The 17,509-nt window shown below is 44.2% G+C and overlaps 1 long non-coding RNA gene across 2 annotated transcripts in view; it reads right to left on the bottom strand.

The window, feature by feature from the left end:
- The window catches only part of LOC146174453 (uncharacterized), a 53,311-nt gene extending 38,214 nt beyond the window's left edge, over positions 1 to 15,097 (bottom strand). For both annotated transcript variants that reach the window (XR_014701764.1, XR_014701763.1), the window contains exon 1: positions 14,869 to 15,097. This is a non-coding gene — a long non-coding RNA (uncharacterized LOC146174453). The remainder of the gene's footprint in view (positions 1 to 14,868) is intronic.
- Positions 15,098 to 17,509: the final 2,412 nt, after the last annotated feature.

Genomic DNA, 17,509 nt, shown 5'->3' with positions numbered 1-17,509 from the left:
ACAGGCAATGGCGTCGGCGTCGAGGTGGCGTTCGGCTTGCAATGAGCTTGTCTTGTTGGCAGCAACGGACGACGTCCCGTTGAAGCGTGGCCTGAAGCGACGTTGGCCTTTATGGCGGCGTTGAGGTGAACTACCGCTACGAGTTTACCTTGCGTCATAGATCTTACATTCCATGTTGCTATGTGATACATCTCCTTGCAACATCGGACTTTCCGGTCGCTTCCCAACACATCCACAACTGAGCGTCTTTTTGCCTTTAGCCCAGCCGCTTCATTCGTCCTGGAGCTACTACGAATCGCCCTTTGTTCATCCCCAGTAACATGTGGGACGCTTTCCAACCTGGGGGGCTCATCGTCCGGCGCCATATCATTAATGGTATTGTGACTGGCCATAGGGTTTTCTTGGCAGGAAATACTGGAGTGGGTTGCCATTACCTTCTCCAGTGAATCACATTTTGTCAGAACTCTCTGCCGTGACCTGTCTATCTTGGGTGGCCCTACACTGCAGAGCTCACGACTTCATCGAGTTTCGCAAGCCCCTCCGCCACGACAAGGCAGTGATCCATGAAGGGGGACTCTTGATTACTGAGCCCCAAAACATTGGTGCGTCCACAACAGCGACCACCGCGCTTTGATAAAGGCGAAGTGGAAGCCGCCTGTGCAGTTTCTAATGTCAGCGCGCAATAAAGAGCCCCAGTTGGTCTAAATTTCCGAAGCACTCCATACGGCGTCCATTAGCCGATCCAGTTTTGAAAATCCAAACATCATTTACCACATGCAAACTGAGTTATACTCAAGATAGCATTCTTTTGCTTCTTTCTTTGGCATGTACGACTAAGTATATTTTCAGGATATAAAAAGGCATAACATGCGTGACATGCAAGCGCGGCAGCCTAATGGGCAATATATATGTATATATATATACATATATATGAGGCACGAAAATCAGGCGGTGTAGCAGGGAACCACACATGAGCACAAAGCGGTTATTTATATGACTGACGCACCAACAGCAGGCGACGACACAGTCGAATTGGTGAGGCTTTCTATCGATGGCAGGAAGCATGCAGAGCCCTTTATAACTGGCGAAATTTATATACGAGCAGTACACATGCCAGTAATGCTTGTAGTTATTTAAAAACGTTTTTTTTTTTCGACACTAACTCACCACCGTCATTTGCGACAACCGACGCGGCCGCAGCGTGTCATAAGTTAAAGCAGCGAGCATTTCCGGGATCTTAAAGCTCAATTGGTGCCTCTCACCGGATGCTCACTAGTTAAATAAATAGCATCAGGAATATACGAATACGTAAAGAAAAATTTCGAAGGCGCGACACTCAGAGTGCATATGTGATTAAATGGACCTACATATGTAGCGCGGATGTGGGCCTGCTTTTGGGGCCGCCCTACATTGCAGGTTGCCCATAGTCGCATAAGTCCACTTCGGAGGGCACATCAAGCAGCACTTACACTGCTTTCGTTAAGCGGCGGTTTGGAAAGCATTATGCTATTTTTAATGCATCGGTGGCAATCCCTAGGCTACTCAAACTTACCGGGTGTCCCAGCCATGGAGGAAGTCCCAGCTAACTTGGACCAAGAGTTTTCGCGCTAACACAGTGAAACAAATTCAAAGATGTTCAGAGCCACCTATGCTAACCTCCAGCATTGTTCGTTCACTACAGTTGAATAATTAGTAAAAACTAATTAGCTAATTTTGTAATTATTGCCTTAATAGAAAAAGTGTTAATACAAACGTTTTATATCTTCTCTAAAAACGAATAAATGTTGTCTTCATCAGGCAACAACTTACGCCGCCCTCTTTATAGGCCTTCAAATAATGCTATCACTTGACCAGCTGTTAATTAAAATCCTTCGCCAACTGCCTACAACCAGAGAGCATGGCCCTGAAATGCGGGTTTTGCTATCTGGGACGCGTCTTGGGCCTAAAAGTGACGCAACAGTCACGAAGAAGTTTGTTTTTTTGTGTGCCAGACTTCATTTGCGGCTGGTAAAAATGTAACGTTTCGTAAACGCTAGTTTGATGAAAACAACGTAGCTAGCTTCTGTCCGAGATCAACTTTTCCTTTTACCTTTTCTCTCCTAAAGGCAATAATTAAAAAATAAGCGAAATACGTTTGCTTAATATTTCTTTCTCTGTGCTACGACAAACCATATTTTTTAAAACCTTAGTCCAAGTTAGCAGGGGCACTCGTTATATATTTCTTACACAACCTTCAAAACATTTCAAGTTTCGCAACAATTGTAACGTAGTTTGCCGAACGCCTGTTGCGCGTGCCTGCCTGTGGCACCACCTCTATCGTATCCGGTAAGCTGGTGTCATTTTTTTTTACATATGTTGGCCCTGGTCTTCTAAAGTTGCAATATTTCTCTCACCGTACCCATGTAACTTCTCCGCCGTTATGTAAGTTCGGTACTTTAGGCTTTCTTATAAATTGGTAAGATTTACATCTGTCTTCTCCAATCTTACTTCGAATTTTTCGTAACATGTTTTTTATTCGTCTGTGTATCTTTTACATAAATTCGGCTTCCCATAGCACTAAGAGTCATCATGTAGGTACTGGAATCATTGAGGTTCCGGTCGTGTTCAAGAGTACTTTCCATTTCAACAAATCATTAGGCTTGCAAATCATTCCAGATTGAAGTCGATTATTGCGTATTGGAACGTTGTAAGGTACGTGCCTATAACTTCGTGACATGGTTGACTTCTCTCTTCAGTAAGGAAAATATTATGTACTCACTCTATGTCCGGAAAATAATATGTCTTCTTTCTGGCAGATTCCGAGTACAATAGTAAATAATTCACAGGAAAGGAAAGGCACAGTATATGTCACACTTTTTTTGTGAACACCTCAACCACGCCGTAAGGGAAGGTAGGAAGAGGGTACTGAATGAGGAAGAAGAAGAAAGGATAATATAGTTGAGGGCCCCGGGGTAATTTCGAGCACCTGGAGATCTTTAACGTGCACTGACATCGCACTGTACAAAACGGACGCCACTTTGTTTCGGCTAGCCGTAGCTAAGGGCTACTAAGCAATTTCGACCATGTAAGGTTATTTAAAGTATACTGACAGCGCACAGCCCCCTTATTCCTCTTCGTTTAACCTCCATTGAAACGCTGCCGCTGGCGGTGGGGCTTGAATCCGGGTGCACCGGCACAGTATTTGGGCATCCTAACCATTGCACCACCGTGGCGGGGCGGCAAAAGTCATTTGTGAACTTTCTGAAACTCATATTTGATTTGAATGTCCTAGTAGCGGCGTTCATTGCATAGTTTGACGGAGACATTGCTGGGTTAATAAGTAAGGTGTTGTCAATATAAAAAGGAAGAAACAAGAAGATGTTGTTTACTATTGGGCTTGTATATGGTCTTTGTCAACTGGTTGACTTCGTGGGCTTTTTAATATTCGCATTTGGCGCGCTAGTCATACCATTAAAAAACTTCCCCTAGGATCATTGTTTTGTCAAAAAATTGTCGGTATCATGATAACGCTAATACTGTTCTGGTAATAGGTCTAGAAGAGGCAGAAATTATCTCCATTTCTCATCATGGCTCACGAAGTGGCGTCCGTGTGCTGTGCGATGTCAGCGCACGTTAAAGATCCCCAGGTGGTCGAAATTACTCCGTAGCCCTCCACTATGGCTCCTTTTTCTGTCTTTCCACTTTCACTCCCACCTTCCTCTCTTCCTTTACGGCGCGGTTCAGGTGTCCACAGAGCAAGTGTGACAGTTGCTGCGCCTTTCCCTTCCTGTGAATCAACCAACCAGCCCGCTCCCACATGTGACTTTTCACAACGAAACAGGGCAATGGTTAGAAAAAGATCACTTCATACTTGCAATCACTGAGGAATTCATCAGCTAGGATTACCAAGTACACATGAGATAGCCTACTCATGGTCGCGTTTAGGCGCATGTTTTCACCAATGTGAATGACTGATAGCCATAATTTGCATTATAAAATTGCACTGCACAAAACTGCACGAATACTGTTTGTGTGATGGTATTTGTTAACTTACACTAATACATGTCTTTGAAAACCTGTTTATTGAGGTCTTCTAAAGGTCCCATTTGGGCAGATGTGCATCTATCGCATATGGCTTGTTAGCGGTGAACGGACATTGACGCATAAAAGTTGAAGACCAGACCTCGTCCCAATTCTTCGGCACATGCAGTTATTGTAACAGTGCTTCCCCCATTGACCAGGTAGACACTGGAACAATACAACAGAGCTGTATTTAGCGCGTGCCTTAAGAACATTAAACGTGTTAAGCAAATTAAAACATATTTTTAAATAATTTCAACAGCATTAAACCCTTTACGAATTTGTTGGTCAGGGGTGTTAAAACATCTTGCTGTCAAGCACAGACTATGGGGGAATTGTCATTAAACACATTCTTATGAGCATTAAACAAGATATATATGGTGTGGCGGTACACCATATATCCCGAGCGTCCACGTTTTACTGTGCTTAGCAATATACCGTGTCCGGGGAAAACAATTGTCCTATTAGGTTGAGCTAGCACTCGTGTTTGATACGTCTCTCGCCCGCCGTAATAATTGTATATTGTGGGCATATGAAAACATTACCTGTGTGAATATTTATCTCGTCGTAAAACCCTCACAGTAAACCAAGGTTTAGCTGCCTAATGCTGATTTGGATGTACTACAAATGCAGATTGCACAAAAACAGCGTGCGGTATTAGTAACCTACGAGGTCGCTGTGGAGAAATAGCGCTCGTATGAAAGATCTGAAAATCCATCCTTTTGTGTTGCGTGCACGCCAGGTATGGTGCATACTCAAAAGAATTTCTCTTTTGTGAATCAAGCGAGGGTTTGTAGAACATGTATATGGTACTTTATATATTGTCACCAACACACGTAGCAAACAGAAGAACAACCGAGCTGCCCTTTTTTTAATCAAGCGAAGCTCGAGACAGACGAGGACGACGCTCAGCCACGCGCCAAGACATTCGGCCACTTGGTGGCACTAGAAGATGGGCAGCGGTGTGGCATTGCCCCCCTTCCAAGAGGCATCGACCCGATGCCGCAAACCTAAAGGAACAATAGAAAAGCGGGGCAAGTTATACGGGAGTCTCTGGCTCTGGTTTTGACCCTAAAATTGTTTAACGATTATAATAAGGCTTCATTCTGGCGACGTGAACTATTTATGACTTCGGATGGCGAGTGGAGCGGACAGTGCCTTGTGGTAACACCTCGTAGTTCACCGCGCTAAGGTGACGGAGCACCTCGTAGGCTCCAAAGTAATGGCGCAGAAGCTTTTCAGAGCACCCCCGCAACCGTATTGGGCTCCAAACCCAGACTTGATCATCGGGTGTGTAAGTCACCTCTCGGTGTCGCAGGTTCTAGCGCTAGGCGTCGTGTACTTGTTGGTGACGAATTCGCTGTCGGGCAAGTTGGCATGCGGCTTCTGCATCACGAATAAATTGGTCAGCCCCCACGACAGTGGAGGGACCCGAATTTGGAAGAAGCATGGCATCCAGCATAGTTAAAGGTTCGCGTCCGTGGACCAAATGAAATGGAGGGAAGCGTGTGGTTTCATGGAGCGCAGTGTTTGTATGCCAACGTGATGTACGGCATAATTCGGTCCCAGATCCCATGATCGTCGTCTACATACATAGAAATCATGTCGGTAATTGTCTTGTCAAGCCGCTCAGTTAGTCCATTAGTTTGAGGATGATATGCAGTTGGTTTGTGGTGGATGGTGCCATTATGTCGAAGGACCTCGCTCGTGAGTGCCGATGTAAACGAGGTTCCCCTGTCAGTTACGACGACTATTGGGGCCGCGTGACGGAGTACAATGTTACGAGTGAAGAAATGCGCAACTTCCTCTGCGGTACCACGGGGAATGGCCTTGGTCTCACAGTAGCGGCTTAGGTAGTCAGTAGCAACCACTATATACCTGTTATCTATAGAGGACTTCGGGAATGGGCCCAGTAAGCCCATGCCGTGGAAATTAGCTAAAATACCAGAAGTGGGGTTCATGATATACGCAGATGATGTCACGATTTGGTCTGTTCATAAACAAATTGATAGACAGAATCGACATCTGCAAGAGGCTTTAAATACCATAGATGAGTACGTGCAAAGTGCAGGCCTGGAATTATCACCTCAAAAGTCCAGTTACATTCATGTTGCCAACTAGAATGGAAGAAAACAATTGGCAACGCAAAGAGTCTCCCTAAAGATTGGAAATCTGGCGTTGGAAGAGGTGGACGAGTTGAGAGTTCTTGGCCTAGAAATTCACAAATCCGGCAAAGGAACACAGTGGCTTCATAAGGTGAAAAAAGTAGCTGCGACTTCCTTAAACTTGATAAGACGCATTTCGTCTAGGGGAGGAGGAGCTCGAGCGGACATGGCAAGACGTCTTGTACAATCAGTGTTACAGCCGAGGATACCATACCAGGCCCAATTTCAAAGACTCACGAGGCGGCAATGCGCGAAATTGGAAACAATAAATAGAAACGCAATGCGCACTATCACGGCCTTACCAAAACTTACCCCTGTCCCTATTCCCCAAGAGTTTGCACAGATAAATACGTTGACCGAATTAATTGAACAACAAGAGGCAACAAGGGACATGAAGCGAAAGTACGTTACGCCCATAGCATCCTTGTAGAACGAAGTGGCAGTTCGAACACCACCAATGGCTGACTCCCCTCCGTGGGAATTCACTACTATCACGACAAACAAGACCACTCGGCTTCGTCGCAAAGAAAAGCTGGCATCTCGACCTCTGGTTGATGCACTTCCAGGTACCTTAATTGCATATACAGACGCATCAATTATAGAAAATGGCGGTAGAACAGCAGCTACTAGTCCAACACACAGCGAACTAAAGGTACATAAAGAATATCTTTTAGAATACACAGACCCGCTTGTGATGGAACTCTATGCAATCCGCGATGCTATGGAGGCCATAAATAAAATAGATTCGATAACAGAAGCCCACATCTATACAGACTCAATAGCTGCCATAAAACAACTGAAGAAAGTGACGAAGACGCTATGTGTTAGCCAGGAAATCCACGCACTCAATAAAAAAACAATGATAAGCATCCAGATACATTGGACACAAGACAATGCTGAGAACGCCGAGCAGAGAAAAGTTGACCACCTCACACACAAAGTTCCACACACTAATGCGCCCCCCACCAGGCTCCCTTTCGATGCCCGCTCCGCTGTTTCCATTTTAGCATCCTCATTAAGGAAAAGTACACGTGCCCTCATTCCCCCGTGTACACTCCCACTCCCTCGTAACTTAACGAGATTGGAGGAGGTTTCCCTTAGAAGGATAAGAGCTGGGGCGGCCCTTACCCGGTCGGTAAAATTCCGATGGGAATCGCAAGCTTACATCGGGCCAACCACATGCCCAAAGTGTTCCACACCAGCTGCAGAAGTGGATGTTCGCCACCTGCTATGGACTTGTGCAGGGACAAGGGAATCAAGGACACAGATTCTGCGCGAAGTGGGTCTAACCACAACAAGGCAAGAGGACTTTTCTAAATGGCTCACCGACAACGCTAAGAGCGGGAGCCTGCTCCGGTTCCTCACGGAAAACCATTTACATGAGTTTATATAATATGCCTTATGGCAAGTTTGCGTACAAAAAAAAAGTCCATGCCGACCTGTTGAAATGGGAATTTCGGGGGATCGATAGGCTGCAGGAGGCCAGCTGGTTTAATGGGCGGTGTCTTCCGCCGCTGGCACTCACGGCAGGTACGGACGTAGCGGTGCACAACGACAACTAGCCTGCGCCAGTAGTATTTTCGGCGTATCCGTGCCAATGTGCGCAAAAAACCGAGATGACCGGAAGAAAGGTCATCGTAGCACGCACGAAGAACTTCGTCATGAAGCGTGGTGGTTACTACTAGCAGATAAACAGTTTCTGTTGGACCGTAGTTCTTCTTGTAGAGCACACCTTCGCGCAAGCAAAATGACGGCAGTCCGCGCCTGAAAAGCTGAGGAGGAGATGACACGGTTCCTTCGAGGTATTTGATGAGGGGCAAAATTTCAGAATCGGCCCGCTGCTTTCGTGTTAAAGTGGACGACGTGATGACACCAAGGAAAGCGGTACCGGCTTCGCAGCCGTCCGTGTGGCAGGGAGTACGGTCGCGGGACAGACAGTGAGCATCACTGTGTTACTTGGTGGACTTGTGCACGATAGTAACGTCAAATTCTTGCAACCGAAGGCTCCATCGAGCAAGCCGACCCGATGGATCTTTCAGGTTTGCCAGCCAACACAGTGAGTGATGGTCGCTCAAGACACGAAACGGATGACCGTACAAGTACGGACGAAATTTCATGACTGCCCACACAACAGCGATGCACTGCTTTTCCGTACTTGAATAGTTAACTTCAGAACGGGACAAAGTGCGACTGGCGCTAGCAATGACGCGTTCTGCACCGTCCTCCACTGAACAAGGACCACACTGAGTCCAAAGTTACTGGCATCCGTGTGCAGTTCCGTGTCAGCCTCTTCGTCGAAGTGACCAAGTATAGGTGTACATTGGAGACGGGACTTGAGTTCCGTGAAGGCTTGTTCCTGGTCGGGGCCCCAAAGGAACGGTTAGGCATCTTTTGTCAGGCGGGTCAGAGGCTCAGCGATCTTGGAGAAATTGTGAACAAAGCGACGATAGTACGCGCAGAGGCGAAGAAATCGACGCAAGCTTCGTTTATCTTCTGGTGTGGGGAATGAAGCGAAAGCGGCCGTCTTTTCTGGGTCTGGGCTAACACCTCGAGCGCTGACAATGTGGCCGAGAAATTTCAGCTCACTAAAAGCAAAGTGGCATTTTTCGGGTTTTAGAGAGAGACCAGCATATCGGATGGCCTCGAAAACAGCGCGCAAATGTTTCAGGTGCTCGTCGAACGTGCCCGAGAAAATTACGGCGTCGAGATATACGAGGCATGACTGCCACTTCAGGCCAGAGAGTACGGTGTCCATCATTTGTTGAAATGTGGCAGGGGCCGAGCACAGGCCAAACGGAAGCACTTTAAACTCATACAAACCGTCCGGTGTAATAAAAGCGGTCTTCTCACGGTCTCGCTTTTCAACCTCTATTTGCCAATATCCACTGTGGAGGTCAAGTGACGAAATGTAATGGCATGGCGAAACCGATCGAGGGTGTCGTCTATGCGCGGCAGGGGGTACACATCCTTTTTCGTGACGTTGTTGAGGCGTCTGTAATCCACACAGAACTTCAAGGTTGCATCCTTCTTCGCGACAAGGACAACAGGCGAAGCCCACGGGCTCGACGACGGCTGGATAATGTCGTCCTGGAGCATTTCTATTTATCTAAATGCCGAATTACACATAAGTAAATTTCTCACTTAGGATCATCAAGCATTGCCTTTCTATTCCGATCATTTTCCATTTTTGAACCACGTTTTCTTTTTTTTTCTTTTTTAATTTTATAACTCATGAATACATATTTCATTCCAATGATTATATAAATTTATTATCGCCTATCACACACCAATTAACCACCAAACAATACAGCCCCCTATTTTGTTGTGCAGCGTTTTTACACAGCCTCCAGTTTTTTACGACACGTAGTGCGGGCAGCTACACCTACTATTTTAACGCCGATATTTTTTCATTAAAGCGAACTGGTGTAAACCATCGCTCAAAAGGCAGGCTAAAAGTCTGAAGACAACCACTTGCCTCATTGCACGCGCTAATGTGAAAGCACTCAGTGGTGTCTCGGATTTTTCTTTGGCTTTGTGCTGTTTCTCAGGGTCTTTGGTAGACCTGTTTTGTGGAATGTGGATGGGATTTTGTCTATTTATACATTCGGCCTACGACTAACTTTGTCATTCATTATCTATTCTCACTGAGACACAAAAGCATAATAATAACTACTAGATCTTGTATTGGCTCATTGTGTGGACTGGATTGGATTCTTGGCTTTGACTTGTAGTCGGGCTGGAAATAAAGTTGCAAGGTATTATGCATTTTCATCATTGCATTAGGCTATGGTTTTGATTTTTGTTTATGTTATAGATTCGTGTTATGAATGATGTGCCTACTCATTGTTCAAATTTTTTAAATTCATTATCTACAAGAAATATTTAAGGAATAAGGTATTTGTCTTTTTGTCTTGCTATGCAAATTATGCTAATTAGCTTTGGATCGGTCTCGTCTGAAGCAAGCCACTGATGAGCTACTAAAGAATTTTGCCTTAATATATGCAGCGTGTGCGCCTTATAGAAGTGTTCTGGTGGTCATCTATTGAGAATTGTCTGAAGCTTGCATCAGCCAACCATACGACCGCTTTCCTCAAAAACTAGCTTTTCAGACGCAGCGATATTCAAAGAAGAACAAAGTAGTTCTGTGTCCTGGCAACCGTAGTGTCTGTGCTCGTTGCGCCCAACCTGCATTGCTTGATGACAAACATGTAGTTCCTTTTTCGCTTAATAAAGGGGAACACTGCTGAAGTACTGCACATTTTATCCCCGTCTTCATCAATTTTAAAAATGTCTATACCTTTGCTTAACTAACAGCGAGAGCCATATAAAATTTTTATCTCTAATAGAGATGATGGATCCAAAAATTTATTTGTAGGCAAAGAATTCCAGAGAACTATTTCCCCATTCGTGATATAACAAAAAATTTCTAACTTAAATGAGCAGGACAGTAGCGTGTGCTTTGTAGCGGTAAGTTGACAAGATTAAATCCTCCCCTAGAGCATAGCAAAATTTGCAAGGTTTCAGCAAAACGATGAAGATGAATATATATGTAACATTTGGTTCTCTCCGTGCACAATCCTCCATTAACATTTCATTGAAGAGAGTGATGCTTATTCGCTGTCTATTCTCTTCCCGCTCAATATCAAGAAGTAAAGAGAGCGGCCAGTAACGGTTAATAAATGTGGAACGAACTATGTTTGAGAATAACTTTGCATGCATTGACCTTTTTCAGGAGCTACCGCACAAATGGGGGACTGGTAGGGAGACGTACCCTGAAGAAACATGGTCCAGCCAAGCTTTTTTGAAACTTTTTACAGCGATTTGCAGCTGCCACAATACACCATTTCTTTAACTTCTAGATTGATGTCGCGGCTTTGACGGCGATAAAATTTATTGCAACACTAGCCAATAAAAAATGATAATTTCGCTTTCCCTTGCTGCACAGATTTTATAATATTTGCGAAAAACAATTATTTCGTAATTTTCCTACATATCAATTACGCCATATATTGCTGATTTAGGTTCCGCCTCTCATCATCATTAGAGGCGGAGAGTGTGGCCTAAACCATGTACTTTTCGGGTTGATTTCTCCTTCCTACAAGGCATTTATTACAAAAAGAATTATTTATTACTTTTGAGCTATAGAAGTATTCAAATCATTCGCATGATAAAAACACTCAGAAGGTTCAAGAGTGACTTAATTACTCGCAATTATCTTTAAAGAGGCGCAAGAAAACAAGCTTTTAATTTTTGGTAAACAATTGTCGGACATAATTTGCGGCCAAATGACGATTGCTTTAGATATTTATGAAAGAAAAGACGGGTCTGAACTGAGCTTTTGATGTCCGCGGTATGCGACATGTATAAAACATAAGATACTCTGAACTGAATTTATACGGAATGCGAAATGTTCTGCCAATGGGCATGAGTCCCACGGGTGTCGAAATAAAATTACGATTATTATGGTAAAATGTCCGTTTAGTGCCGGAGACAGAAATGAAAAAGAAGCTGATATTCTAAATTGCCGGCATACAAATGCTGAACCAGATTTTTACAGCACCTGCCTTTAGGACGCCTATCGTGGCAGATTTTAATCTTCAAGAAAATACACCCAATATTCAAATAATTGTTGAATCCTGTAATAGATGGCATGCGAGCACTGCTGGAGAAAGGTTGCCAAAACACTAGGTTACACAATTCGGGAATTGCTCCTTGAAATCGCAATCTTTTCGTAACTCAAATATATCTGCAAAACGGTGTGTTTCAATACTTGTACAAATGAAATCTTGGTAGCTTTTAGGGCGTGCTAGATACCATTGTTATTATTCTGTTCTAAGTTTCTAAGTGATACAGATAAAAGTAAATAATTTTTACCAAGACATCGACAGGTATTTCGTAATAGATTAGCCCCTCCGCTATATAAACGTAATCTTATTATTTCCCCTGCCTATCAAGGTAACTCTCAACATAGCGCAGAAGACCGAGATTTCGTCAATCATTTACAGACTCCAGGTATCCTTCTTACGAACTGGCCATACATGTTTGATATGTATCGAACGTTACACGTATCATATTGTTGCACATATGCCAAGAAATGTTTAAGATATCCTGGAATTTAATATTTTGTGCCCTCAACCATATCGGTTGCGACGCGTAACATTACAATTATTTTCATGCAATAATTTTCCCTAGTACTTTGGGCAATGCAGTTCGACCTCGTTGCGTTAATTAACTTTCTCTTTTGGCAGGTTTGCGAACAGCCGCCTAAAATCCCTAGACCCTGACCTGAAGCTCCGGTTTCTACCTGGACTACCCCGACGCGAAGAAACTTTGCTGTGCCGCCTGTGGGTTGGTGTATGTCACCCGTAAATAATTAGGGGGTATTATTAACGATGCGCCCTTAACGGTGCGCACACTCCCAGACATCCTTAGAGTGAGTGGGGGTAGCTGTTCCGGTCGCAAAGGAGATGCCCTCGACTTGCGTGGCAAGCTCAGCCGGAATTCAACTACTTTGTAGTGACAGAAGGGGGTGGTCGTTTGGTGCCCAGCGGTCGCCGGTTCAAACCAGAGTAAGGATCGGAGTCAGAAGTAACAAACAAAACGCAATTTATGCACAGCAAGAGACGATACAAAGGAACACACAAGATCACTTGAAATACAACAGACGAGAGGTTCACAGAACACAAACGCTAAGCATGCAACTACAGAATGATTAAATAACACAGGCTTTACAACCGATCAAACACGAGAGAGTTACATAAACAACCACCAAATTGTTCACCGGGCACTGTTGCAGTCCGACGCCTCAAGAGTCACGATGTGGCCGCCATACGAGACGAGCGCCGCTCCCTTGAAAGTCCGTGGGCTTGCCAGCAGCGGGTGATCCCCGGGAGTCCAGCCGAAGCACAGGCGAACACGTCGCAAAGCGCCGACGAACTGACTGACTGACTGGCTGACTCGTCAAGCGGCGCGGTCGTTTTAAATAGGGCGCGCCGCGTCTGTTTGTTAACATGCGTCAAAGCTAGCGCACACACACACATAGCTTCGCTGGTTATAGCTCCCTCTTCTCCTCCCGTCGAGCCGCGCGTCGTCATTGGCTAGGTCCCATAGAAGATGCTGGAATTTTCTGGCTGATTCCAGTCCGATGAACCACCGTCCTCCCCGGGCAATGGGAAAGAGGGTGACGGCAACGCGTACAAAGCTACGCGCTCTCCCGCGCGGGGAAGGGGGCTTTTCTCTACATGCTTTCCACGCGACGCCGCGCGGGCCTCGCGCCGTGCCGACTTGATGAATATGTGCGCCGATTTCGTGACAGTGTAGCATTCACAAACTCGTATTCTTTTATGAAAGGCATGGCAGACAGCCCTACATGTAGAAACTGTGGGCGCGATGAGTCTATAGGCCACATTCTTTGTGAATGCCCCATATACAGTGAGGAAAGACAGTGTCTGTGCCCTACGCTGGAGCATTTAGATGGACGCCCATTGAATGAAATTAAGATTTTAGGTCCCTGGCCACGGCGATCGTCTGCGGTGAAGGCCTCCCAGGCACTGCTCCGCTTTGTGAAAAGCACAGTCCTAACGAAAGACTATGGGTTTGCTGTTATGTTAAGCGATATGACTGTGACGTGATGTGATGTGGCATGTCTGTGAAGTGAATGTACTGACTTCAACCATCTCTCTATAAGAACTTTTATATCCACTCACCCCCTTTCCCCAGTGCAGGGTAGCAAACCGGTTGCTTTTACGGGTTAACCTCCCTGCCTTTCCTCCTCATCATCTTTTTCCTCCTCCTCTTCCTGTACACATTGATGCGACTTTACGGACATTGTCTATTCTAGTTTTTGCTTCGTCACCCTGCCATCAGTGCGCAGTATGACTCATTTCCTCGGCTTTCGAAGTATTGCTCGAAGTGCCCTTGATTACTCCATGAAGCAAAAATGAGGCAGAGACAAGATGCAGATGCCTTTGTTCTCCGAAGATGCGAAGCCGTAGAAATGCCAAACTAGAAGATATTAATATGTGGAATAATTCCATGACATTCTTACGTGACATTCTGAAGCTCGGACGTTTGAACGACGGATACTAAAGAATAGCTCGAGAAATAATATTTTTTTTAAATTACAGGAAAAAGTTAGCTGATCAATGGTATTCTGCGTCGGAAACATAGAAAAAGAAAACTAGTGTTAAGTTTACATTTGAGTAAAAGGTCAGTACGTATTTGGTTTACTTTTAACGTTTCGCGGTGTTCTTCTCCGTATGGCAGTTAAAAAGACCTCGCCTTTCAAGAACTTGTTAGTGGTTATTGAAAACAGATGCAAAGCGATCTATAATATTGCTACATAAAATCACACAGAAATAAGAAAAGAATTCGAGAAGGCAAGAGTAGAAGGGCGTAATGATAAACAACCTAAAATGATAAAAAACATAAATTTAGGTTAAGTGTCATTTATATATTTCTTCAAATTGCTTCCTGAAGACGCATTTAATTGCAAAATTAAACTTCCGCGTAGCGTGATTATAGGGCAGTACAGTATCTTTATAATTTCTGTCTTGCTTGATGCGCCTCGAATTGCTGCGGTCATGTCTGCAGATGGTCTTTCGGAACTCAAATTAACACTTCGTGAATAAATGAAATTACTTACTGCGATAAAACGAATATTGTACAGAGCAGCACCAAGTGCATCCAGTGCTGGCCCATTTCATTCTCTTACCGATAATTTAAAATCTAAACGGTCCTCCTTTTAGAGTGCTGTAATTCACTCCAAAAGCCTTGCAGCTTTTTATTTGAAGTCAGACTTGAATTTAAGAATTCAATATTTCTGATGCACTTCTGTACCTTCTAAACTTCTGCATGATAAGTATTGCAGTAGGAGAATTACTGCTGTTGAAAGAGCAGCTTATGTTAACTACAATGACGTGTCTTAAATTATTCATCTAGGTATGCGGCGTAGTTGTAAAGAAGGAATATTTTTGCAGGGAAATGTTTATACAAAAGCCAAAGCGTCACAGATGGTGATTAGGTATGAATTGTGAAAAAGCTGAATCGTTTGATATTCAAAGTGCCAGCGTAAAGATATTGGAGCGCACATGTCCCGAGGATATGTCTTGTCGATCACAGATGCGGTTACTCTATTTGCATTTGAAATCTCTACCTTCTGTATTACAACTACTCAATTCTAACCTTCAGGTCGCGCTCCTAACAGCTGTGCAAATTGCTCATTAGCTTCCGCAAAACACAGTATTTCGTTTTTAAATACGCGCTCTAATGTATACCAAGTGCAGTTTTACAACGAGCGATCATATTCCAAGTGCCTTCTCAACAGTCAGGAGCTATTTTATTGGTCATTGTTGGACAATCATTTATAGATAATTTCACACCAGAAGTATTACCACGTTAACATGACCGTAGCGTAGAAGAAAGGAAACATGAGCCTTATTAAGGGAAATTTTCTGAACTGACTTCCAACCACAGCAACCTGCGACAATATGAGCATACTTGCTTGGCGATCGACTCAGAATAGTTTGCCTGCGGCTTCCAACCACGGTTGATTAGGAGGAGCTAGCGCTAAACATTCGAGAGTAGCAGCGGTGATCATTTACCTCAACTCCTGAAACAATGTGGGTTAAAAAAAAAGTAGCTCACATTTTCCTTCACAATGTTGCAGTACATGGCGCAAATAAAGCAATCAGACGACGACCTTCAGCTCTCGCTTTATACGAAACGCTTAGCGCGACAAACACATTGCTTAACGTCAAGGCATTAGAGTACAGAATGCCCGCTTTGGTGCTTTGAAATTGTCTCAAAAATTTCGAGTATAAAATATTTCTGTTGTGAAATGTATTACACTCGCTGGTTAGCTTTACTTCGAAAGTTCAAAACCTTTTTTTAGTTTACCGTAACTATGATGAAAATTAAAAAAAGTAAAGCTGATCTTTTCCTCCATCATAATAGGCTTTCCGACTCGAACGGTAGCTATATAAGCTGTAAAACATTACTTCAATTGCGCTAGAACCCCAAAGCCTGCCTTTCGTACTAGTTGGTTTAACAGCCATCTTCTGCTGTAGAGTGCGCTAAATACCACTATGTACTAAAAACGGCACTGTAACTATAGCTGATTGTTAATTAGCTTAAGTTAGTTAAACATCAATGCTTTGAGGCTGCTGCAAGCAACGTTGTTTCTAGTTTTCGGCTCAGCCGAGTTAAATTACGTTGTGGTATGTTACCCATTCAAATTTTGCTTCATAACACTGCAGGCCACTGTCCTTGCCCTAGAACAAGGGTCATTTTAAATAAAATATGATAAAGAGACGTGATAGAATAAGACCTGAAGACCATCAAAAGCAATGTAAAAGATTCACACGGCGTATAAGCGATGGCGTTGAGCCCCCAACGTGGTGTGAAAATGGCATTTTACCAGTATTTACCTCTCACGATTGTTTCTCTTACAACAGGCTTGTTTAGCAAATTTATAAGGAATCGTATGAAAAACATCGGCGACAATAACGGTCCTTCCTAATGCGAAGCTTTTCGATAGATTGAGGCAAATACTTCGAGCAAGACATGTATTGGCAATTACAGACAACTGGTTACGAGGGACAAAGGCGGCGACTACGACGACGGGAAACCCAGGAACGGCAGCCAGAGAGCCTAATGCTAAAACGATGCCATTCGAGACATTTTTTGAAATGCTGTTTTTTCTTTTACCGTTGTGAACTAGGCGTATATACTCCAGATACATCAAAATATGATACTTTTCTCTGTGAGTGTGTGAATTCTCGGTTACTACACATGTTACCCTGCTGTTCGGTGTGGCTGCTCGCATTATTCATGAATTAGCAGTGTGCACCGTGTGTGGTCACGTCTTCCAATTGAGCTCTGATGCGTGCCTTTCATAACTAGTCCACCTAAAGACAACAGCACGAAAATAGCCACACTGTTCCGTAAGGCGCATGTAGCCGCTCATAATGGAATGTTGCTGACTGTTGGAGACTTTAACGCACCCCATGCAGAATGGGGCTACTCAGTTAACAGTAGAAAGGGAACTAAATTATGGGAGACAGCCCAGGCGCTAGGGCATACCTTACTCGTCGACCCTGATAAACCTACGCGCATTGGTAACAGTGTAACCAGGGATACGTGCCCTGACCTTACCTTTGCCAGAAATATCCCCGATGCGAGATGGGAAAACCTAAATACAAACATAGGAAGCGACCACTATGTACTATGTACCACTTTCCGAGCTACGCATTGCAAAATGCGTCGCCAGGAAGTGAAGCACACGA

The sequence above is a fragment of the Amblyomma maculatum genome, chromosome 11 (genome assembly GCF_055883805.1).
Source record: "Amblyomma maculatum isolate TAMU_Amacu chromosome 11, ASM5588380v1, whole genome shotgun sequence".
Lineage (NCBI taxonomy): Eukaryota > Metazoa > Arthropoda > Arachnida > Ixodida > Ixodidae > Amblyomma > Amblyomma maculatum.
This window is presented reverse-complemented; position numbering and strand designations above follow the sequence as displayed.